The sequence below is a fragment of the Toxorhynchites rutilus genome, chromosome 2, assembly GCF_029784135.1.
Source record: "Toxorhynchites rutilus septentrionalis strain SRP chromosome 2, ASM2978413v1, whole genome shotgun sequence".
Taxonomy (NCBI): Eukaryota; Metazoa; Arthropoda; class Insecta; order Diptera; family Culicidae; genus Toxorhynchites; species Toxorhynchites rutilus.
In genome coordinates, this window is record NC_073745.1 from 113,899,725 (window position 1) to 113,922,158 (window position 22,434).

General features: G+C 37.9%; 1 protein-coding gene across 9 annotated transcripts in view; it reads right to left on the bottom strand.

The window, feature by feature from the left end:
* LOC129767972 (uncharacterized) overlaps nt 1–22,434 on the bottom strand; it is a 142,400-nt gene that overhangs the window by 85,317 nt on the left and 34,649 nt on the right. For all 9 annotated transcript variants that reach the window (XM_055769298.1, XM_055769302.1, XM_055769299.1 and 6 more), the window contains exon 3: nt 5,918–5,970. The gene's annotated coding sequence lies outside the window, so the exon portion shown is untranslated. The remainder of the gene's footprint in view (nt 1–5,917; nt 5,971–22,434) is intronic.

Genomic DNA, 22,434 nt, shown 5'->3' on the forward strand with positions numbered 1-22,434 from the left:
CTCGTATTCCGAAACTAAAGCCGGGTTTAGACGTTGTCAGTTACTCGGTTGCGAGTAAACGTCGTACGATCCGAAGAAATACGAACGCACCCATACCACGAAATTTGACATTTGATTTGCATGTATGGGACTACTCGCCCGTTCAAAAACAAAAAAAAACTTTGAAGTAGCTACACCCAAAGTTAATTTTTAGCACATGTTCTGGCATCCCGATTTATTGCATTAAATGAGCTGAAAGATAGCATAAAATGTTCTACTCCCCAATACCTGTATATCATTTGTATAATATGTATGCTATAGCTAATATGAGGGAGCGAAACAGGAGACACATTTAAATGAAAGCATATGAAAGCTTTTCGTATAGTTTGCCAAATACACGGCCCAGACAGAGAAAGATATATTCTCGTTCATGTTCTTCTTTATCGTCTTGGAAAACACCTTCCAACTTCATTTTATGATGAGGTGTAATATTATCACGCTCCTTTATAATAGCGCTGGCAACTATATGAAAAGCATGGTCGTGTAAAGTAACTTTGCATTCCAGCCGGCCTTGGTTCGATCCCCATTGACGTCGTATGGACTATTTTTTTGCACAATCCCAAATGAAAAGAGAAAAGAAAACAGAAAGAGGTGTCTGCTCGCACACATACAAATCATTTTTAAGCTTTTAAAATAGCTCATTATTTGCGCATTTGACTCTCATGCACAGGAAATGGCATCTTTTCTGCCAAAGATGACATGTTTTCTCCCAACGCTAGTTTGGGTGTAGACTGCGAGTAGCCCCATGAAAGTCGACACTGTACCACTGTCGTAATGAATGTATTTTTTTGCCATCGCTCCCTTTTAACGCCCATTCGTTCGTCTCGTTGGACTTGCCCCTCTGGCTGAGTCTGCCGATTTGTCTCTATCCGGTGAGTGTGTACCGCTAGAGTATAAAACACGCGGACCCCAAAAAATTATCTTATTTTCTTTCAAAACGTAAACCCGTGTGGTTGTACGGCATCGGCATCGTGGACGTAACAAAGGAGGACAAGTTAAGGGAAAGGCAAAGTCTCACTCGAACCGTGCAGGTTTCTAGTTCCCTGTTGGTCGCATTCACTGATTGCTCCGCAAGGGTAACTAGGCCGAAAGGATTGGTACCGGAGCACCAGTATACCTAACAGCGATTATAGAGTTTCGGCCGTCGGAGTGCTCGAGTTGGCTTGCAAAGCTGCTCACGATAATCAGAAAACCCGCATCAAGAACAGAGCAGCTTCGGTTCGGCGCTCATCAAGGCAACAATTAGTTTCAGTGAGTGGCAAAGTGTTTCTCCGGCACGTCGCATTAAATGTAATTTACTGAACAACATGTCACAAGCTGGATGGGAAGAAAGCTGTGGCGAGTGGCAAACGCAATAGCTAAACAGGAAGGTTTAACCGAACAAGATGGGAATATCGAGTGATAACAAAAACACAACACCAAAGGTTCTTTTCAGAACCATCAACATATTCATAAAGAGTAAACAGTAAACTAATCCATTTTTCAGGTAGATAGGTAGGTATTCACGTAGGAGAAGAAAATAAAACAGTATATTTAAAATATATATTTAACAAAAGCTGTCCCCTTTGTATAGTCCTACGTCATTCCGGTTATGTCCCCGACATTACCCACCCGTCTTTTTTATATTGAAATGCGAAGGAATACCGTATCCGAATGTTTCCGGACTAAGAAGCAGTTTAAATTCCCCAAAAAGTACTTGGTTTGGCAGGCCATATGCAGTTGTGGCCGAAAATCCAAATCTTACGTCTCTACCGGCAATATCAACAAAGATGTCTTCGAGAAGGAATGTCTCCAGAAGCGGTTGCTACCATTCTACCACGACTCTCCAGCGTTCTTTTGGCCAGATTTGGCCGCTTGTCACTAAGCAAAATCTATCCTGGAATGGTATAATGCACATGAGGTCAAATATGTGCCAAAAACAGCAAATCCACCGAACTGTCCAGAATTTCACCCAGTGGAAAAGTACTGGGCTCTGATTAAGCAAAAACTATTCGAAACTAAGAAGGAAGCGAATGGCATTAATGATTTCAAGAGGAGATGGAAAAGAGCCGCCGCCAGCATATCTGAGGATACTGTACGGAACCTAATGGCAGATGTTCCTAAGAAAGTTCGTGAATTTTACAGACAACTTAATTAACATCGATTTTACTGAAATAAACAATCGGTTTTGTTGTATTACGTGAATTTTTGTTTTACTGGCATCATCTTGGTGTCCGAAATTTAACGTGGACAGGCTTTATTTGATAGAATATTGAGTGGAGGACAGCCACAGGTCTGAGATGAACTGTAAACTCTGTGCGGAATATTCACTTAACGTACTGCTGATGACCCTTGTTTCCGTGAATGCATAGATGTCGTAACAACCGTTTGAACAAGCCGATCTGTATTGCGCCACAGACGTGTTGATGCTTCGGTTTTCTTTGAATACTTTGTCCTTCAGGCCAGGAAGTGTTTTTGGGGGTTGGACTTAGATTGCTGCACGACTGTGGATGTAGCAATGACGTCGAATATATTTCTCACACCAAGTTTCCGAAGAAGATGCGTTATGGCGAACGATCGACGAGCAGGGAATATCTAAGTCGCTGTTCATTTCTTCGGGGCTTGTGGTGAACGGGGAGATATACAGGAGGGGAGGTGGGGGTTTCCTGCAATTCAATATAGTTTTTTTTCTCGAATTATTCGCACAAATGTTTTACACAAAAGTGTTTTTCAATTTTTTTCACTGTAATTAAAACAGACCGAAAACAACAACATTTTTTCGATGCGGACAATATGGACATATAGTGGAGGGAATATGGACAGGTTTGTCACATACGAAGCAAAGAGGTTTTTTGCTCGCTAGAGGGATAATTTCGCTATCTCTCATCGTTTGTCTGTCCAGCTACTGAAATAGAACAAATGGTGTTTCGAAAAAAAATTGATGCCAAATGTCTCAAAATTACATGAAACATCGACATTTATAGTTTTCTCAAAAAAAATTGTCGAAAATCCACCTTTCAGACTGAAAAACCGAGCGCGAAAAAAATTTTTTTTTCGCAATTTTTTTTTCGAAAACACAATTTTCGTGTAAATTCGATTTTTTAATTTTCAAAAAACCCAAACTTTGATCGCTTTGCGCCGCTCTCCTTTGAGTTCGATTGAGCTAATATTTTGCATGGGGTGTTTTTTCGAGATAGTGTTATTTAGTTACTTATGGGGTAACTTTTTTAAATTCGAGATGACGTTTTCATTGGCACCCTAATCTACTCGAATATTTTCGTGGCCAAAAAGGAGAAGTCGCTGATCCTCAAGGCCACGAAAGAGCTGAAGAACATGCCGACATCCATTTTTTCATCGGCCATGGCTAAGGCTCCGATCAATGCCCGTAAGGCCGACAGGCAGAACGTGGAAACAGACTGGAAGAAGATTGTAAAATTAAAAAAAAATACCGTTACATTGAATTATTTTTGTAAGATTCTAAACAAGTTAGCGCTGATCTAACATGACCTAACAACTTAACCAAGAGCGAACTGTGGCGATTGAGCTTCCGCCATGGCCCAGGAAGGTGAAATGGAATATCTGAGGTCCTAAGCGTATATCTTTTGGAATCTATTTATACAGTAAAACCTGTGTTTGTGCGATTTCTTTTGTGCGATTTGCTGTTCTTGTGCGGGTTTTTTGTGCGATTTTTTTGTGCGGTATATGAAAAAAAGCATATTTGACGAAGTTATCGTCCATTTTGTTTTTTTCGATAGTTTATATACATTTCAGTGCGAAAAAAGCATATTGGCGTCTCAATTATCCACTTCTGAAATCATTCCCCTCCTCCCATCAAATACACTAAGTTTTTCTAAGTTTTTGTATGACATGTTTTCTAACAGCAACACGTTTCGACATGCAACTAAAAGCACAAAACAGTCACGCGCAACCGAAAAGGCAAACTGTCCCATCGCAAAGCAGGGAAACAAAAGGAAATTGAACAGTGAACGGCGTGGATTTGAGTTATTCTCTTGGGGGAAACTTTTTTTATGCGGTCCCTATCTTCCGCACAAAAACAGTTTTTTTCAAAATGTGTACCGAACACGATTTTTTAAAGCTACTGGTGCAGTTTTGCACGATTTTTTTATGCGGTCCCTATCCCCCGCACAAAAAAGGTTTGCCTGTATATAAAAAAGGATTTCTGTCTGTCTGTCTGTCTGTCTGTCTGATTCTTATGGACTTGGAATCTACTGAACCGATCGACATGAAAATTGGTATGTAGGGATTTTTGGGGCCGGGGAAGGTTTTCATGATAGTTTGAGACCCATACCTCCTCTTTAAGGGGGGGCTGCCATACAAATGAGACACAAATCTCTACATTACTCGAGAATTAATCAAGAAAATGCAACCAGATTAGGCATCTGGAGGTTTTAGGGTGTAATAAAGGATTCTATGGTGGTAAGATACTCCTGCCCTCTCTCTTAGGGGGGGCTGCCATACAAATGAAACACAAATTTCAACATTACTGTCTTTATTCTATCATATTTTCTGTATCAAACATTTATTCCATGTAACGGAGAAACATGTTATTAGCAAGTGGTTGAAAAATCTTGAACGACAATTGTGTCTGAAAATAATCTGAAATTATAATGATGAGTTTTGGTAGAAGTATCAGGAGTTTTTTGGTAAAAGGTAAATTCAACGGGGTCGATTAGAAGATCAATCAATGAACAGTTCTGCGATTGGACTCATGAACTTGCGCTTAGTAAGAAAACATGAATGAACATGAAGGTGTTGATAAAAAACAATTTTTGAGCGGGACGAAGTTTGCTGGGTCAGCTAGTATCTCATAAATATCAATGAGTTATAACTTAGTGGAGGTACACTGTAATTTTTTGTGTGAGAGTAGAATTATTTGTAAATAAACTAAAATATTATACAAATATTTATAACTAAAATAACCAAGTGCACCGAAACTCGAAACATTACATGACGATAACAATTGTGACATTTTTTACAGTATATGTAATTCTCACGAATCTATTTAATAAGGTGAAGATCGGTCACATAATCATTGTTCACCAGTTTGTAAGATTCTGTTTTTACAATTCGCCCAAATTAATAGAACCATGAGCATGCTTCATTCGCGAATGTACGCCTCGAATACGCATTCATTCAGGTGGTAAATATAGAAAACCACGGGTCTGAAACGAATAAATGTGTCACACTTCGAAACGACGTGCGATATCCCAACTTCAGACAGGAATTCGATGTTTACAATAAATTGTAGTACCTACTACTTGCAACGGAAATCGCTGCAATTAATTCAAAGTACACATGGCGTGAAGCGATTCTCACCGGCGCTGAATTGGCCCAATTTATTCAAGCAATTCACCCACAATCCAGCATCGCACCAGAAGGGGGGAGGAGAAACAATCCGTGAACTCAAAACAACGTTGATTTATGTAAACTGTTATTTACGCTAAAAGATGTGATGTGAACTGTCAGCCTAAGAGAGTGAAAGATGGCGTGGAAATGCGATACAATGACAAACACTCCGACTCCGGCTGAAAAACTGACTCTGCCTTATTGCCAGAAGCCATTTTCGCTCAACCATACCGTGACCGTGAAAATTGGTTAATCAGGTAACCCCATCAGGTGGCAGTAATTTACGAATTAATTCAAAGTTCGTCATTTGTTCCATTAGCAACCACATTGTATTTTTTTTTTTGGCGAAGACTATACAACCCACAACGATGTGTAGTGGATTTTGGCAGTGGGAAGCGGCGAAGGTTAAGTTGTGACAGCTGGTTTTTGTTTTGTTTTTTTAATTCGCCGGCGGTGTTGCGGCTTATACAGGTAGGCAGGTAAAGGGTGCACTTTATTTTTCGTTTCTATCGAACGTTACGGGTGTACTTACCAAAAAATAAAGAGCAGCGGGGTGTGTATGTGTGTGAACAGCGTGGATCAATTCTGGAAGAGCGAAAGAGATTTTGTGATTAATGGACGTTAATTGAAAGTAATCGAATTCGTCGAGCACTTAGGTGTATTTAAATTGAGCGGTCACTGGTTAACGACCAGAGGCGAGAAATTTATGACAGTTTGAAAACGATGACCGATGTCGTATCTTGACTATTCCTTACTACCAAAATCTCGACTATTCATTCAATTTGTCGTGGGAGATGCAATAATTCAACAGCCATATCGTATAAAAATAACATGACTGACGTTACTTCCTTCTCAGGCGACGACATGCGATGAAGTAAGATATAATATTTAATTATTCATACAAAAAAATGACGTGATGGAGGCTGTAAAGAGACGATTATTTGCGTTGACAAAATGAACAAACTCAATCGATATTTGATGCTCGAATAATAATAATAGCAATTGTTTTTCCATCAATATTTCCATAATTCGAAGGTAACACTACCAAAAAAGTAGAGAGCTATTAACATTGATTTATGTCTTCTCATAAAAAAATACATTTGATGAAATCATCTGCGACGAGATACGGTGAAGGAATCATTCAATTACCCACCCACACACGATGTGGCCCTTGTGTAATAGTATAATCGGGTGACTAATCGAAACATTGCCGTAGTTCAATCTACTACACCAAAGTGCCCAACGTAATTCCAGTGAACTCGAAGGCGTCTTTCAATAGCTGACATAATCGTTTTTCTCGCAGTCCGATTATTCCCTGGAGTCGCTTGTTATGTCCATCAACCATTGCGGGGAAATCGAAATACCGGTCAAAAATTTGTCTTGCTTCTGCCGCGCGCAGCCGCGCGGTGACACAGAACATGTCCGCGGAATTCATCTGCGGTCTTCAGCAAAGCCCAAGACCGATTTCCTTGCGCGTCCGAATGCCTTATTTGGCAGCATAATGGCGCCATTAAATCATGAAACGATCGGTCATCGGAGAAAGATCACCGCCTTCAACAAGGGGCATCCCAATGGAAACTGCTATCGCGCCGCAGGGCAACACAACAGCAGCAGCAGCAGCAGCAGCATCAGTAACAACAGTAGTTCGACAAAAAGAGTTGTTACATACATTGGACTGCTGAAGTCGTCGTCGTCATCGTCGTCCGCTTGACTGGTTCCCGACAAAATATGGTCAAAACGAGTTCGACCTGGAATCCAACAAACGGGAGATGCGGCGTGCGTTCGGTGCCTTTTGTACGCCCCATAAATATACGGGCGTATGAGTTCACTGCGAGCTTCGATGATAAAATAAAAAAAAAAACAACAGGCGATATGAGACTGATGCTGTTGGCCGCGTTCTGCAGAGATGAAATGTACCGGTCTATTGACGAAAGGTTCGAATTGAATCACGTTCGGCTCTTCGCTAGTCAAGTACGTGGTTTAATGAAGGTGAATTGGTATTGTAGGACGGTTTGCTACTGTACTTATGAAAATGTTATTGTTTAAAATATGATGCTGATACTTACTGTATCTTGACATTGTTACTGTTTCGTTATTTAGGCTCTAGTTTTATATTTCAACTAGCTGACCCGGCAAACTTCGTCCCGCCCAAAATTTGTTTTTTGTTATCAATACCTTCAAACATTCACGTTTTTCTACTATGAGCAAGTTCATGGGTCCAATCGCAGAACTGTTCATTGATATATCTTTCAATCGACCCCATTGAATTTACCTTTTACTATAAAATTCCTAGTATTTCTAACAAAACTCATCATTATAATATCAGATTATTTTCAGACACAATTATCGTTCAAGATTTTTCAACCACTTGCAAATAACATGTTTCTCCGTTACATGGAATAAATGTTTTGTACAGAAAATATGATGTAATAAAGACAGCCCTAAATCGGACAATTCCTTCCTCGAGTTCTGCCCTTATCAACACATCCGACGATCCTTTTTTTGGTATAGATAGAAGAAGGTATAGGAGTGCGTTTCATCACATTAAAATCCATTTCCAGATTCGAACAAAGTTCAATTTCGCTAGCGCAAACATCAAATGGGCTAACAGCACTTGTCACTATTTAATTGTAGAATATATGGGAATTTAATTTTCCGAATTTTCCCTTTTTCTTTCAGAGTTTTCCGAAAATTTTCAATTGTCATGTATGGAGAGGTATCACACCATCATAGAAACATTTCTTATACCCAAAAACCCTCACATCCCAAATTGTGCTTGATTAGTTCTCGAGTTATGCAGAAGTTTGTGTTTCGTTTGTATGGCAGTCCCCCTTAGAGAGAGGGGAGGAGTGTATTCACCATAGAAACGTTTCGTGCCCCGCAAAACCTTCACACGCCAAATTTGGCTTCATTTGCTTGATTAGTTTTCGAGTTATGCAGAAATTTGTGTTTCATTTCTTAGGAATGTTTCTTGCCCCCTAAACCTTCACATGCCAAATTTGGTTCAGTTTGCTGGATTAGTTCTTGAATTATGCAGAAATTTGTATGGCAGTACACCCCCCCCCCTCACAGAGAGAGGGGAGGAGTGTCTATTCACCATGGAAACGTTTCGTGTCCCTTAAAACATTCGCATGATCAATTTGACTCCATTTGCTTGATTAGTTTTCGAATTATGCAGAAATTTGTCTTTCATATGTATGGCAGTTCCCCCTTAGAGAGGGGGGTGGAGTGTCTCACCACCGTAAAAACATTTATTGCACCCTAAAACCTCCACATGCCAAATTTGGTTTCATTTGCTTGATTAATTCTCGAGTAGTGCAGAAACTTGTGTTTCATTTGTATGGCAGCCTCCCCTTAGAGAGGGGTTGGGGGGGGGGGTCTCGAGTCTAACCACCATAGAAACATTTATTGCACTCTAAAACCTTCACATGCCAAATTTGGTTTCATTTGCTTGATTAATTCTCGAGTAATGCGGAAATTTGTGTTTCATTTGTATGGCAGCCCCCTCTTAGAGAGGGGGGTTGGAGAGTCTAACCATCATAGAAGCATTTATTGCACCCTGGAACCTCCACATGCCAAATTTGGTTTCATTTGCTTGATTCATTCTCGTGTAATGCAGAAATATGTGTTTCATTTGTATGGCAGCCCCCCCTAAGAGAAGGGGGAGGAGTATCTAACCACCATAAAAACATTTATTGCACCCTAAAACCTCCATATGTCAAATTTCGTTTCATTTGCTTGATTAGTTCCCAAGTAATGTAGAAATTTGTGTTTCAGTTGTATGGCAGCCCCCTTTAGAGAGGGGGGTGGAGAGTCTAATTACCATAGATATATTTATTGCACCCTAATGCCTCAATATGCCAAATTTGGTTTCATTTGCTTGAATAATTCTCGAGTAATGCAGAAATTTGTTTTTCAGTTGTATGGCAGCCCCCCTTAGAGAGGGCGGTGGAGAGTCAAACTACCATAGAAACATTTATTGCACCCTAATACCTCAATATGCCCAATTTCGTTCCATTTATTTGAATAATTCTCGAGTAATGCAAGAATTTGTGTTTGATTTGTATGGCAGCCCCCCTTAGAGAGGGGGGTGGAGAGTCTTACCACAATAGAATCATTTATTGCACTCTAAAACCTCCACATGTCCAAATTTCGTTTCGTTTGCTTGATTAATTCCCAAGTAATGTAGAAATTTGTGTTTAATTTGTATGGCAGCCATCCCTTAGAGAGGGGGGAGGGGTCTCAAACTATCACGAAAACCTTCCCCGGCCCCAAAAACCCATACATACCAATTTTCATGGTGATCGGTTCTATATATATATATATATATATATATATATATATATATATATATATATATATATATATATATATATATATATATATATATATATATATATATATATATATATATATATATATATATATATATATATATATATATATATATATATATATATATATATATATATATATATATATATATATATATAGATAGATAGATAGATAGATAGATAGATAGAAGATATAACGCTTCGAATAATATCTAGCGGTAGTGGGGGCAAACTGGTCACCTGCTTGTTTGGTAGTATAACTATAAACTATAGTTATATACTTTGATGTTTGGGGGCAAAATGACCAAGCAAAAAATAAGTTCGATTTTTCCCTTTTTTTTCTAATGATGAAAAGTGTACTATTTTGATTTTGTGTAATAAAAGCCGTTTGCTATCTTTAAGAACAATGAGTTGAACTATAATATTATTCGAGAAACGGGAAATGAATTGGTGTGTGGACGCTGGAAATGGACATATTCCTTAGGGTGACCACTATGCCCCCACTTTCCCTATATATGTAAGTCAACATAATAATTTAGCACAACTTACACATAACACATACACTTACCTTTTGGAAGCAGTAATCCTTGATGCGTAAGTCGACGAACATGAAAAAATGAATATAGTAGGCTAAAGGTAGGAGTAAAAGTTTGGAAGAATCTAGAATTTGCTACTTGGCAGGAGTCATAGGAAAAATTTGTCCTTTCCTGGTTGACCTCGGTGCTGAAAACATACGCTAAAACCATCAAGAGAACTTGTATTCTTTCATCATTTAGTTTAATAGTGATAGAATAATTGAAATCGTTCATCAAAAAGATTGGAGGAATCATGATATATGATTTTTGATTTATGATTTTTCAAATAAAAACCAGCGAACATTTCGGCCAGTTTATTCAGACCGAATAGGATTGGCATCCTAGCAAAGCCAGTAGCCTGAAATCTACTTTCTCAATAGGACCCGTTAGCTTTCTGGCTAGAGAAAGCCTTTATCGTTGGAAGAGTGTTCAGTTTATGGCACAGCATCAAATTAAACCCAGTGAACTTAAGTCTCTTCAACAGTGAAGCCACTGCAGAATAATCCATCATCAATTCGATTGGATTAGAACCAGCACAAATGGAACACAAATGTCTACATTACTCGAGAATTAATCAAGCAAATTAGGCAAATTAGGTTTTGGGGTGCAATAAATGTTTCTATGGTGGTTAGATTCTCCGCCCCACTCTCTTAGGGGAGAGGGGGGGGGGTTGTGTCTGCCATACAAATGAAACACAATTTTTTGCATTATTCGAGAACCGATCAAACAAATGGAACCAAATTTGGCATATGAAGGTTTTGGGGAGCAATAAATGTTTTTATGGGGGTTTGACACTTTTTTCTCCTCTCTAAGAAAGGGGGGGGGGGTTGCTGAACAATTTGAGAACTAATCAAACAAATGGAATAAAACTTAGCATATAGAGTTTTTAGGGATCGATAAACGCTTCTATGGTAGTTTGACACTCGTCCCGTCTCCCATACAAATGAAACACAAATTTCTGCATAACTCGAGAACTCATCAAGCAAATTGAGCCATATTTGGCATATGGAGGTTTCAGGGGGCACGAAACGTTTCTATGGTGGTTCGACACACCTACCCCCTCTCTGAGGCCATGGGGGCTGTCATACAAATGAAACACAAACTTCTGCATAACTCGAGAACTAATCAAACAAATTGAGCCAAATTTGGGATGTGAGGGTTTTTGAGTACCGGAAATGTTTCTATGATGGTATGACACCCCTTCCTCCTCTATAAAGGAGAGGAGGTCCCATGAAAATAATGGACATATTTCAACAAAGCATATTCCAACCAAACATGACAATTGAACATTTTCGGAAAACTCTGAAGGAAATTCCCCATTCGAAAAATTCAATTCGCATGTATTCTACAATTACATATTGACAAGCGTTGTTAGTCCATTTGATGTTTGCGGTAACGAAATTGATATTCGTTCGAAAGTGGAAATGGATATTAATGTGATAAAACGCACTTCTATATAGTCTTCTATCTATATAAATAAAAATGGATCGCCGAATGAGAACTCGAGAAAGGAAATGTCCGATTTAGTGCTGTCTACATTCTATCATATTTTCTGTATCAAACATTTATTCCATGTAACGGAGAAACATGTTATTTGCAAGTGGATGAAAAATCTTGCACGTGAATTGTGTCTGAAAATAATCTGATCATAATGTGAAGTTTTGGAAGAAGTACTGAAATTGTATAGTAAAAAATAATTTTAAAGGGTTGATAAGAAGAAACTTTTTGAGTTCAACGGTTTAATTGTGATTAAACATAATAATGTACTGAAAGCTAGAAAATAATTAGGCAAGTAGCAGTTAGCAGTTATCACACCTCTCCTTCAGTAGTCTAGGGCATTGATAAGACTAAAATAAAATCGTGGGACACATGAGGAAGTCGCTAATTGGCATAATATGTAGTCCGCCATTTGGTAGGATTTCAACGGATTTGCATTTTTCATATACTAGTGTTCTACTAGTGTTCTACTATAAATAACCGTGTTCTACTAGTCAAGCCCTTCCATTTGATACCCATAATAAAAGGTTTTGAGAAAATATGTAGTCCGCCATTTTGTAGTGGTAGCCATCTTGAATTTGCATTTTTCATAAATAACCGTATTCTACTAGTCAAGCCCTTTCATTTGATACCCATATTAATGAAGTTTTGAGAAAATATGTAATCCGCCATTTTGTAGTGGCAGCCATATTGGATTTACATTTTTCATAAATAACCGTATTCTACTAGTCAAGCCTTTTCATTTGATACCCATATTAAAGAGGTTTTGAGAAAATATATAGTACGATATAGTACGCCATTTTGTAGTGGCAGCCATCTTGGGTTTGTATTTTTCATAAATAACTGTGTTCTACTAGTGAAGCCTTTTCATTTGATACCCATATTAACGGGGTTTTTACATAATATGTAGTCCGCCATTTTGTAGTGGCATCCATCTTGGATTTGCATTTTTCATAAATAACCATGTTCTACTAGTCAAGCCCTTTCATTTGATACCCATATTGATAGAGTTTGGAAAAAATATATATATGCCGCCATTTTGTGGTGGCGACCATTTTGGATTTACATTTTTCATAAATAACTGTGTTCTACTAGTCAAGCCCCTTCATTTGATACCCATATTGATGGGGTTTTGGAAAAACCCATATTGATAAGGTTTTGAGAAAATATGTAATCCGCCATTTTGTAGCGGCCGCCATCTTGGATTTTCAAGATCATGAAATACTCAGTTTTGTAATAACTACAGAGATAAAGGTGTGTTCCAAATTTCAGATCAATCGGTCAACAGGAAGGATTTCAAATTCCTATTAATGTGGTAAAGCGTTACAGACAAACAGATTACAGGACAAGCTAAATATAACCGTTTAAAAACGTAAACGAACATTTTGTGGCTGTATTGTTTGCTTTGCTTAAATGTTACATTGTTTATTATTATGTGCCCAATTCAGTATCGGTTCGCATAGAACAGGAAAACACATTTTGTTTTACCTCATCCTCCCGAACGATAAAATCGCAGTTTTATTGTTGTTCCAAATTTCCCGAACAATGGCCAACGTCAATCGATATATTTGCTTCTGTTACTATAAAACTCGTACCAAGGGCTCGGCCAACATATTCCTCAGTGTGGCTGCTCAAATAGATCCAAGAACCGAAGAGAACAATACTTTTCATGGCAGCGCTCAGATATTTAAACTTTCTGTTTTCATATTCAGAGTCGGTAGGGCCCGTTACATTTTGACGCCAGATAAGGCTCGGTATATTCTTTTCATCAAGATGTTTGTTTACCACATCGACAACGTTAAGAATGGGATCCAAACGCTGATTCATGAGAAATTTGCTGTTGTTTCGCTATATTTCATATAGACACTGCATGCTGTAGAAAAATGAAGCAGCTCCACGCCAAACTAACCGGTTGCTACCCCTATTCGTGTTCATCCAAGCTTTGTAAGTACGTTGGCGGCTACTGGAAACGGCAATTTTCATTATCATACCACCAATAGTGATTTTTTTATAAGGGTGTATCCACAATCACAAAGCTTTGGAAACGGCTCGAAAACCAGATGTTATTCAAAATATGATGTTTGATACATTTGTTGAAAAGTCAATGAATTTTCTAAGAAAAAAATAGGTCGGCTATATCTATGATATAACCGCAAGGTTGATGTGTGACTACCGTTGTCTTAGTAAGCATTTGTATTGTATTGATTAAATTATCAATTGAATTCAACCTATTTACTTTGTAAGTAGAAGTTTGAACAGATGTAATGAAAGATCAATACATGCATTGTAATAGATTAAGTTATCCGTTAGAAATAAATTTGATGACCGTCCTTTTACGTTTGATATTATGCCTTGGATTACAAAAATATGTGAACGGAAGAATTGTCGAACGATCATTGCATTTTACATTTCCCTCTGAAATTATTGCATCTCTCATATTTAAGTAGTTCTCGAACCGTGAAAGTTCATTCACTTCTAGTATCTGAAATGACGATTTTCCCGTGCTTCTCAGTTTAGAAGTACGTTTTAGAGAAACATATTCTGGTCTGCACAAAGACAAGCGAGTACAAAAGTACTCTCAGCTTGCGTATATTTTCAAAGCGGATTTCCCCAGGCACATTGATTTTGAAGTCCGTGTTAGGGAAACACAGCTCGGTATCTATTAAGAAATGTTCGATTTGTTTGATTTTTTCCTACATTTTCCGTGTTTAGGTTTTCATTTCACCCCCATGTACTCCGGTTAGACGTAGTCCCACGCCAAAACATGGTTTCGTGAAAAATGCGTTTCAAAATTCATAAAGCAATACTACCGTTCTGAATCATATTTCGGACGCTTAAGGCATAAGATGCAGAAAACAGATCTAAACTTTATGAACAGGTATTATTTGGTTGATATTTTTAATAAATTAGTTCAATATGCTTTTAAGTTTTCTACTTTGGTACCTATTCGGTTGAAAACTTAAAAAAATAATCGAATAAAATGATTTTCAAATGAAGCGAATAAGAATCAAACTTTGGACACTAAATCAAATTTCGGACAGATTGAATTCAAATTTCGGACACTTTATTCTGTAATTTTTTGGACGAAAATTACATTACACTTGATTATATTTTATAATCAACTGCGAAACTCTTACCGAGCAATCACAGTAAACTGTAAACGATGATGAGAACTGATAAAACACGGGAGAAATTTAAATATTTATGAACGGGTAAATTCTACATGCTCACGCTAAGCAAACGTCAAACACAAACGATAATGAGTAGTGTTGTAAGATTTCTGCCGATTATGTTATAATTCAAATGTAGTTCTCATGTGAAATGATAGTAAAACCAAAGGATTACTCTAGAAAAGAAAATAGAAATTGTGATATTAATTTGATAGTTATATCATCAGTGCATTAAGCATTTCAAGATATTAGAACAAAGTGTCCGAAATATGATGTTGTCCGAAATATGATTCAGAACGGTGTATCCCTTGAGGTGACCTCATGCTTTTGGCTGTAACTTTCGAACGAAATCGAAAATCCTTTTAGGACAACATAACAAAAAAACAAAAAAATCGATTTTTTCAACCTTCCAGACCAGGGTTCCCTCCTTGAGCGATGCGAAACCGAAACCATTAACAGAGTTTCGTTTAGTGATCTCGAAAGCGGACACAGTTTGCTGACGAGCCTCGAACGAGAACGAAGTGTCTTTCTTAAGACAGGTCAGGAAGGAGTTTGAAGTAGAGTTTTCTATTCTTCATAACGGCCCTCCTCAGGACTAGAAACTGGTGCCCGTTCTGAAATCCATTCAGATGTCATTGCAAAGTGATAGAGAAATCACGCTCGCTCACTCGCTTGCCTATACACTTGCCCTTCTCTCCCCCAATCTCATTTATTTTCTGCCACAGGACTGAACCGAACGATCACTATGCCCTTCTCTCCCAATCTCATTTCTTTTCTGTCACCGGACTGAACGATGACTTGAAAGCTGGTGCCCACTTTGAAATCCATTCAGTTGTCGTTGCAAAGTGATAGAGAAATCACGCTCGCTCACTCGCTTGCCTAAACACTTGCCTATTCTCCTCCAACCCCATTTATTTTCTGTAACCGGACTGAACAGTGGCAATCCCATTTCTTTTCTGTCACCGGACTGAACAATGGCTTATAAGCCGGTATCCGCTCTCAATTTCGTTTCAATTGCAAAGTGATAGGGAAATTGTCTCGCTCGCTCACTCGCTCGCCCTAAACACGATGCTCTTCTTCCCCAATCCCAATTCTTTTCTGCCACAGGACTAAACGGAATGGGCATTATGCTCTTTAAATAGTTTATCTCGCTCGCCTAAATAGTATGCTCTTCTCTTCCAATCCCATTTATTTTCTGCCACCGGACTGAACAGTGGCAATCCCATTTCTTTTCTGCAACTGCAAAGTGATAGAAAAATGGTTTCTCTCGCTCGCTCGCCTTAAATACTATGCTCTTCTCTCCCAATCCAATTTCTTTTCTGTCACTGGACTGAACAATGGCTTATAAGCCGGTATTCGCTCTGAAATAAATTTAGTTTCAATTGCATTCTTCTCTTCCAATCTCATTTCTTTTCTGCCATCGGACTGAACAGTGGCAATACAATTTCTTTTCTGCTATCGGACTGAACAGTGGCAATCCCATTTCTTTTCTGTAACTGCAAAGTGATAGAAAAATGGTTTCTCTCGCTCGCTCGCCATAAATACTATGCTCTTCTCCCCCAATCGAATTTCTTTTCTGTCACCGGACTGAACAATGGCTTATAAGCCGGTATCCGCTCTGGAATCAATTTAGTTTCAATTGCATTCTTCTCTTCCAATCCCATTTCTTTTCTGCCACCGGACTGAACAGTCACTGTATTTCAACACCAGGAATTCAACACGGAATCCGATACGAAAAAAAGCATCAGTAGCTCATGCACGAGAATGCAGAAAAAATATTTCGCTAAAGGTCTTGTTCTTTATGTCATGGCTGGGATTCTCTACTGACGGAATCGTTATCCATGAAGAAACAATAATTGAAATCAAACGTGTGAGAGATGGAAAAAAAAGTCTTTTAGTGAATTCGTTGGTGATGCTCCCTATTTCACAAGATTAATTAAAACCCTGCCTTTGTTTGAGGTATAGACTTCATTTTATCATTTAGGTATCTATAGGTATCGATTTTACTTAATCATCAAACGGTATGCGTAGAAATTCAGTGAGCAGAAGATATAAAGATATATCTTTCAATGCAGTCTTGAATAAAAGGGCCAAAGCGTTGTGTTTGTACCCGCTTTTTACGAAAAATTTCTAGGCCGACCCACAGGAAGTTTTTATTTTATATCCTTCTTATCTATGTTAGGAGTGAGACTCAAATTTTTAAAGACGTATGCGTGATAATGTTTACACCCGTTCCACCTGTGCATACAATGTTTTTTTTCTTTGCATGTACCTAAGCTACAACAATTCTTATCATAGAAGGTTGTGAGTGAAAGAAGTCGATTTCCTTACTTTAACAGTTGCACCATGACAGCGTATTCGTGATTTGTCCAACACGAAATTGTCGCAAAAAGACATTTCAATCACCATGGAAGTGTCCCGAAGAACCGTGAAAATATTCTTAAACCGAAAAAATAAAGAACAATTATCCGCGAAGGTGGCAGATCATCCGAGGACAGCTCGAATTCCGAGGGATATCGCTGCCATTAAAAGGAAGACTCGAGCGAATTCAAGGATAAGGAAAATGGTGAAGGAAATAGGGTCAGCGACTTCAAGGCGCGAACATACTTTCAGAATATAGATTTCGATGGAAAATTTCAGAAATATGAGCAGCTGAATCATTAAATACGTAGTACTCAGGATGCAGAACAGATTTTTTTTTGAATGCGAATATAAATGGAATGCATTTTTCAAGAATATTTATTTAATGTGTTCATGTGGACAGTGTCTATACGCCCTCCCCCTCACCGTGGACAAGCGTGGACTTTTTTGTAATTCCTACCAAGTGTCCAAGAGTTATATGCTTGTTAATGATTGACCCGAAACTTTGTTTCAATAGCTTAAAAATTGCTTTGAAAACAGGCTATTGGAATCACACTAATATGTGTATAAACTCGGAAATTCATTTAGTTGTGATTGCGAAGTGACAGAAGAATGGTTTCGCTCACTCGCCTATGCCCTTCTCTCTAAATCCTATTTCTTTTCTGCCGCCGAATCGAACGAAACCTCTGTTATCTGTTATCAATTGAGAATAGACTGCAGTTGGGAAGCATATTGTGTTCTCTGAAGCTTCTTAAGCTTCACTTCCGAACTCAACCATCATGAACAATTTATACAAATAACAAAAAAATCTTTTGTTCAATTACCAAGGCTCATATTTCTGGTTCCAGAATGATCTCACACAGCTTGAATAAATTACGTTTCACCTTCAATGCGATGACCTAAGCTATCGTCAACCGTGGGCAAAATAAATTTTGGAATGACATAACGTTCCAATATTAAAATCATCCGAGATTTGTGTCTTACGGTTAGCTCTGGCGTAAATATTTGCAGTTTTTCCATGTGTTTACACTGTATGTTACACACAAACAAAATCGGTCCAACTTCCGTCCAGCTGAATATAGTTTACTTTACAAGCTATCCTATATTTAAAATGCAAACTGACCTCCGTTTTCTCGAGCAGAAACGAACAATAAAAAATGAATATCCCGTTTCCACTTCCTCTTGCATTAAACGCTGACTACTCGCGTACATAATTCTACGGTGCGGTGAGACAACCATTACATGACATCATCGTGATTCGTTCTTTTTTTTTTTGGTGAGCGCTCAGTAAAACTTTTCGCAACCATCACCGACACATTTACCAAACTAGCCGAAACGACCTTCGCCACCCTGCGTATCAGTCTCCCAGTCCGGTAGGCTCCAGTTTCGTTCGATTCGATTATCATCAACTTGACCTAGGATGCTTCGTTGAATCGTTTCGTACAACCCCACACCAAGCCAGCGACCTGACCTGAGTGAAACGTCATCCTGCTGTTGCTTGGCACGATGCAAGGAATGTTTGCATGGATAAAAATGAAACCACTTGCGCTGGTTGCAAAGGAACACAATTCCATTAAAGAAATGGAGACGCGCTGCTGCTTCCCTACCCCGTGAAAAACTCAAACTACGCCGTCGCTCTGTCTGGCGGAATTACGTGATGGCAGGGAAAACAATCGCTTTCCACAAGCTTTTTGTGTGAGTGTTGGTTAGAAGGACCTTGGCACGTATCTGAACCACTTTTCCCTGTGACTATCGAAGGGAAGTTAGTCATTTCGGTTTCATGCGGTTCTGAGTCACATGGCTTCGAGCTTTTTCTCGCTTTTGGCAAGAGCATCCTGTAATTCAATATAAATAGTGTCTCGCAGAGAAATGCTGACTCAGAATTCCATCGACTAATGCTCATTGTTAAGCTGCTTGTCCTTTTGGCATAGTTTTGAACCATGAACTGGGAGTGTTGGAGTGAGAAATCATGCGTTTTAAAACAATAATAAAACTGAAAGACGCACGTGAAGACAAATCAAACAAATAAAAAACGTTTCGAACAGATGACGCTTTCGCGCTGAATTGAATCCAATTTACTGTGGAGTGTGGAATTCTGTCTATTTTTGGGAGTCGGCGATCGTAAAACATATCACATGCATCAGATAGCTATTATCTAAATTGCTCCTAGGCCGTGCCGGGCGAATGTCACAAACAAACCCTCGAACGTTTCGCTCAATAAAACTTGGCGGTGGAGCAGAGTGGTCAATAAATGTCAGTCAGCAACATTTGCATCGTATTGGATTTTCAAAGTGGAAAATGTGAACTGAATTTGAATACAAAGACAAATCGATTTTCAGCTAAATTGATATCGATAATTCGATCATGCGTGCGGCTAACCGCTTGATGCAATTAAGGGGACGAGGGAAGGTGTGTCCATAATAACACTTTCGGTGAATAAAGATAAGTTACTACACAAACAGGTGTGTCGAATATATTTTTCACGTTTATCATAGGTTAGGTATCATCACGATTTAGTAGAATGGCATCAGAGAACTTTGCCTCAATGAGATTCATGCCGTTGATTTATTTTTAGAGAATCGTTTTATTTTTTGACCTCGTCGACGGACAACACATAGCACCTTTTAAACATGTTTGCGGTTGTTATTGCACAACAAGACAAACATTATAATCGTATAAAATACAGGGTGCCCATAGCAACGTGCTTTTTGGACAACTACATAAAACAAAATCGGAGCATGTCATTTTTCTTTATTTGTTTTCAAGATTCATAAATAACCGCTATTTATGAAACTCGAAAAAAAATTAGAAAACATACGACATAGAGATTTTTAAGTAATTTTTTGAATGCTGTGTTATAATAGAAATAGAAATAATATATACTACATTTAAAAGTAATTTTGCTAACTTCGAGACTAGCGCGAGTAAATAATCGGTTCCCATCCTATTAGCCATTGCACAATGTTCCAGGAGATGCATTTAAGTGGAAATTAGCATTTAGAGCTTGACAGTTATTCTCTAGGCAAAAACTGTCTTGGACAAAGTTGTTACTCATGATAGAGCGCTCGTTTTTATGTTGTCAAAAGAGGGTGACCAAAATTGTCGATGAAATAAAAAATATAACTTTCTTATTTTTATAGATAGAGTTAAACATAGTTCGACAATGGTGTAGCTCTATTTATTTGAGACATCTTTGTAGAACAAAGTTTTTCTCTTGAAATAACCGATATAGCGCCTTTTTTTCTAAGTTACGTTAGGGTCGCCACGAAAAAAAATTTGTTTTGCTCTAACTTTTATATTTCAAATTTTTCGAAAGACTTTTAGAGCTTACTAATACAAACATTTTTGATGCAGAACTTGTCAATATCTCAACTTTACTCAAAGTTATTGATATTTCTTCCCAAAAAACACGCCCTTTCAATTGTTTGTCATTCTTTCTGGGGCAAACATAAAAAATGTTTGTTGACGGAATTTGAAGGAACAGATTTCACTCTATATAATATGTGATTTTCAAAACTAAGTTATTTTTTGTGTTTGAGTAAATTAAAATTGAAATCATGAGTTTTTGGATGAAAACCCATCAATAACTTTGAGCAGGATTAAGATATTGACATGTTCTGCATCGCAAAATGTGGATATTGATAAACTCTAAAAGTCGTACGAAGACCATTTTGATGTAGAATTTTAAATATAAAAGTTAGAGTAAAAAACCCCGTTTTTTATAGTTACCCTAATGCAACTCAGATATAAGGCGCTAAAAACAACTTTGTGGGAGTGGAGGCGATCTGGCGTAGTGGTAACATTCATGCCTCTCACGCTGAAGGTCACGAGTTCAATTCTCACTCCCGACATTCTTCCAAAAATGGAAGTAAAAGTGACGAACCAGCCAAATGAGTTGAAAATCACTATAATACAGATAAAAAAAAAAAAAACTTTGTGGGAGAAATTTATTGTAGACAAAAACTGTCTTAGACAAAGTTGTTACATATGATAGAGCGCTCATTTTTATGTTATCATAAATAGGGTGTCCAAAATTGGTGATGAAATGTAAAATTTTACATGCAAACTGTCTTCGAAAGACTTTTAGAGCTTACTAATACAAACATTTTTCGATGCAGAACTTGTCAATATCTCAACTTCACTCAAAGTTATTCACCACTTTGTCTAAGACAGTTTTTGATTAGAGAATAACAGTCGAGCTCTAAATGCTAATTTCAACTTAAATGTATCTCCTGGACCATTATGCATTGACTTGTAACTTAAAAAATGTTAACGACCACAAAAACTTAAAGTAACTCATTATGAATAATTTGCTTTATTTATGACAACGCATCGAAGTATAAGTGCGGTTCAAGCGGAAACGCAAACGTTATTTCAAGTGTACAAAATTGAAAAAAATCACATAAAAAGGGCGCACTACTAACAGTGCCCTTTGAACTATTTTTTTACTCCCAAATTGTTTTAAATACATCTTCAAACATACTCTCAACAAGTCGCAAGAGATTCGAATGCTTGACTAAATCTTAAATGACATAATAAATCGTTAAGGAGTAACTACCCACAGCCAACATTAAATCGTATAACTTGGCATATTCTAAGTCACTTATAAAGTGAGATTGAATCACAATAATTTATAAGGTCGATCAAAGTATACACTATGTATATCTAAAATCGTATAATATGTGAAAATACCGATTTCATTTATCACTACATATTAAGTCGTAATTCGGTATAACAAGCATCTGTTTTATGATATAGACTATCATAAAATTGACCTCAACGACATCATATATGTATATCAAGCAAATGCAGTTCTTGAGTCGCATAAACGTACAATTTCAATCAATGTACAGGGTGGGCAATTTAAAGTGGAAGCATCTGGCAACCCCATAACTTTTGACAGAGATGTCAGATTAACAAATGTCATACCGCGTTGGAAGCGTCATTTCAGTACAATTTTAACCATGGAACAATACACACCTAAACAACGCGCTGAAATTGTTCAGCTGTACATTCAAAATAACTTCTCAATTGTGTTAACTAAACGTGCGTGGAAAAATAAAAATAAAGTTAAAACATCGCCTGGAGACAACACTACACGTCGATTATATG